This window comes from Lontra canadensis, unplaced genomic scaffold (assembly GCF_010015895.1).
Source record: "Lontra canadensis isolate GAN:19392208 unplaced genomic scaffold, GSC_riverotter_1.0 scaffold21, whole genome shotgun sequence".
NCBI lineage: Eukaryota > Metazoa > Chordata > Mammalia > Carnivora > Mustelidae > Lontra > Lontra canadensis.
In genome coordinates this window covers 24,152,344-24,156,436 of record NW_022631015.1, presented here as the reverse complement: position 1 = coordinate 24,156,436, position 4,093 = coordinate 24,152,344, and the positions used below count along the sequence as shown (strand labels likewise).

The 4,093-nt window shown below is 42.0% G+C and overlaps 2 non-coding genes across 2 annotated transcripts; both read right to left on the bottom strand.

The window, feature by feature from the left end:
• Positions 1 to 528: 528 nt before the first annotated feature.
• On the bottom strand, positions 529 to 601 carry TRNAV-AAC. The gene has a single exon. It is a non-coding gene; the product is annotated as a tRNA-Val (tRNA).
• A 3,418-nt stretch (positions 602 to 4,019) lies between these two features.
• TRNAT-AGU lies at positions 4,020 to 4,093 on the bottom strand. Its single transcript has one exon. It is a non-coding gene; the product is annotated as a tRNA-Thr (tRNA).

Sequence of the window (4,093 nt, the reverse complement as noted above, 5' to 3'; positions counted from 1 at the left end):
GAAAAGGGATCCTCCATAGTTTAATTATTTGCATTTCTCTGATAATGGGTAAGTCAAGTATCTGGTCAAATCTATAAAAGACATTTTATTTCTTTTTCTGTAAACTGTGTATTGATGTTCATTTTATAAGGTTATTAGATTGGAAACACCTGAGCGGAGGTAGACACATATTTCCTCAGAAGGCTGATTTAAGAGAGGAGACACTAGCCACAGCCTGGAAGAAAATATTCTAACAGATATGCTGGAAAAGTTCTTGATTCCAGATGACAAAGTGCAATCCATGAGAAGAAAGGATTTTAATGGTAACCGGGTGGATTTCGAGGATGGGCCTATTCTCAGAGGTCAGGCTCCAAGGTGCGCCCCGCCCCGCAGGTAAGGGCGTAAGTCTCAGTGTTGCTGGAATCCGGATAACTTGGAAACCCCGTATTTTTTCATGTAGGGCCAACCCGGGGGTGGAGGTGTCACAAAGAGTTAGGCACTTATAAGATGGCATTTCCTCAAAAGTGAAAGAAAACTCCCAGGAATGGTTGTTCCCGCCCGGTTTCGAACCGGGGACCTTTCGCGTGTTAGGCGAACGTGATAACCACTACACTACGGAAACCCCCTTGAAACCTACCTCTCCGCGCGTGCAGGCATTTTTACACGCGTCTCCTGAGTGCTCCCAAACCTAGTAATTTCGAGTGATTTTTCTTTTAGTGTCTCTTCACTCACGGTGTATTTATTTCCCCTTACACTTTTTGTTAAAATAACACAGAAACACTGTGACTACCACCAAAGGTAACTGGAAACCAGAGTCCAGATTCCTTCCCAGACTCCAGGCAGGGTCACCTGAGGCTCTCAGGGCTGCGGTGTCCACCTCTCTTCTAACCTTGAGAAGCAGGAGCCACCACAGCCAGCTGGAGATGCCCCCAAACTTCCGCGAGAGCCCAGCTGGTCTGGGGATCTCTGCCGGGTTGGGGGTGGGGGGCTGTGCACAGCTTATGGGGGGGGGGGGGGGGGGAGGTGACAAAGAGGTGTCATGATGACTCCGTGTCCCTCCCATGGCTCTGCAACACCAGGGCTCAGGGATTGGTATCAATTTGCTTAACAGATGGTGCCCTTGCCTACTTTTTACTTTTCTCTTCATTTAAACTGTCATTCTTCCCCAGCGTTTCCATGAGGGGTTTGGAAGGTGCTCACTGCCAAATGACCTTTCCTCAAATCCTCTGTGGGTGTACCCTCGCCTCCTGCAAATGGCAATGTGGAAAACACTCTTTCTTCACCCAAAACTGGTCTGGTTGCAATGTTGCAGGAAACAGAAGAGAACCGGTATTTCCTAGATGGCAAGATCGCCAGTCTTATTTTTTTCTTCTGGTATCAACTCAACAGCATAAATAATAGTTCATTTTTCAGTAAGTTGCTAAGCATTTACTTTAAAAGAATTAATGAGTAGCCCACAATGTGCCCAATGCTGACCTAGGCTCTGGAGGTATCAGATGTCCTGAAAAATTGGACAGGCTGGGGTAGTAAAGGGCACATGCGCTGATTATTATAATATGATTGAACAAAATAGGGTAATGATTTTTAAATTGCCAAAAGAAACCACAGAGATAAATACTCATGAATTTTCACAGAAGCATAGGAACGGGGCAATTTTCCAACTCCTAGTGATTAGGAAAGGCTTTCAAAAGAAGTGATCACTGATCTGAGATTGGATGGATGAAAAGAAATACATCAGTGGGGGAAAGGTGGAGAGAAGCAGGGGATCTGGCATTAGGGGCAGCATGGTTGGTCATGGGTTGGGGAGATGTCATGGGACCTAGGAATGATGAGGATACATTCACTTTAGTCAGTGGAGAAATAGGATTTCAGTTAAAGACAAGATACTTTCATAAAGACGTATCAGTGAATTTCCAGATCCCATTTGGGATCAATTTGTAGAGAACAAACATTCTCCAGTTACTATATTTAAGCACTCACCTCTCCCAGCAGTGTTTCATATCACTGTTTATCACCCTGATTTCTTACAGTAGCCAGCATCCCATGACAAGAGAGCTATAATATTAGTCTTCTGACAGATAGCATTCCTCCCAGATGGCCCACAAAAGGAGAAATCAACCTGTTACACAACTATGGGGAGAAGCAAGAAACTAACTGAAATGAAACCCATTGTTTGAGAGATGTTGTGCACCATGAGTAGGGCGGAGAGCATTTAGGGCATATGACAAATACTTGAAAAGTATTTCTTGGAATGTCGAAAAAATAGAGCACATAAACAAGAAAGTCTCAGGTCTCAGGGTTCAGAGTATTTTTCCAGGTCTATTATGTTTTAGAGTTATCTAACTAATAAATGTGCTAAATGTTTTCAGGTTTATACTTTTATTTCTAATTGCCTAAAGCATTTTTAAAAGGAATTTTGTGTGCTTTGCTGTTAATTCTTCTTTTTTATCCTCTCTTCTTTAAGATACAAATCATATGGGGTGCCTGGGTGGCTCAGTGGGTTGGTCAGGTCAGGATCTCAGGGCCCTGGGATCAAGCCCCACTGCCTCTCTGCTCAGTGGGGAGCCTGCTTCCCCCTTTTTCTTTCCCTGCCTCTCTGCCTACTTGTGATCTCTGTAAAATAAATAAATAAGATCTTTAATTTTAAAAAAAGGTACAAATCATATTACCCCTCCTTCCAAAATTTCTGGTGTATCTTAGAGTCCCATATCACATGAAAAGGAGAAAACAGTTATAACACTACTTGATTTACACTAAATTATATTAGAATTTTTACGTGGTTCTTTTCTTTCATTTCTTTTGAACTGGATTTGACAAAAACCAAATAAGTAAACACAACTCCAGGCTTACTAACGGGTGTGGAAAATAGCCATAAGCATATAAAAGAATAGAACTCAGAACCACAACTATTGAGGTGGTGGGAAAACTGGACAGCCACAAGCACAAGAATGAAACTAGACCACATTTACACCATCCACAAAAATTAACTAAAAATTAATTAAAGACTTGAATGTAAGTCCTCAAGTCATAAAATCCCTGGGAGAAAATATAGGCGGTAAGTTCCCGGACATCAGTTTTAGCAATGTGTTCCTGGATCTGACCCCAAATGCATGGGAAACAAAAGCAAAAATAAACAAAGGGGACTACATCAAACCATAGAGCTTTTGCACAACAAAGGAAACCACCCATCAAAATGAAAAGACAACTACGGAATGGAAAAGGACATTCTGGTGGTGATCGCTCTGTTGTGCATACAGATGTCTAATTATAATACGCACTTAGAAGGTATATAATATTACATGCCAACTTTACCTCTCCCCCCAAAAAAATCACAACCACTGAAACTAGATCACTAAGTCACTAACCCTTCCACACAGAAGAGGGTCCATATAACAGCAGCATAAATATCACTCATCGGGGAGATTGTCTAAAGGCTGACATTCAGGCCCCATCAGAGGTGTAGTGAACTAAATTTTTCATCTTAATGGACCACCAGGTAATTCATGTGCTCACTAAACTTTGAGAACCATGGCTCTGCTTCAATGCACTATTCAGTGGGCCAAAAAGTTATTGGTGCAAACTGGGGTTGGAGGAGGGGGAAATGGCCATTCAAGGAGCCATTCCAGGAGCCACTCAAGGAGCCATTCAAGAAAAACAATGTTCTAGTTGGTAAAGAGTCTAGGAGGCAATATAATTAAGACAGTCACAGATATCACATAAAACCTAAGTGGTGAGTGTCTGACATTTGATCTAAAATGGTAAAAGACCAAGGAAGCAAACCCTACTTATCTTAGGCCATTCCAGTACTCAAATCCTAACAGTAGAACTAGTTCTCTGAGTTTTTCAGTTCTCAGCAGATATTTTGGTTTTTCTATCGCTGTACTATTGGGACAGATTTTTTTTTTTCTTTTTGACTGTTGTAAATTTTTTAAATAAGATTCTTCATCTGATGCTGTCTCTTCCCCTTCTGGGGCTGTAGGGATGTAAATTTCAATTTATCTCCAATTCTCCAATGCCAAATTACAAAAGCTCACACTAGAAGGCCCTGCTGGGAGTCGAACCCAGGATCTCCTGTTTACTAGACAGGCGCTTTGACCAGCTAAGCCACAGAGCC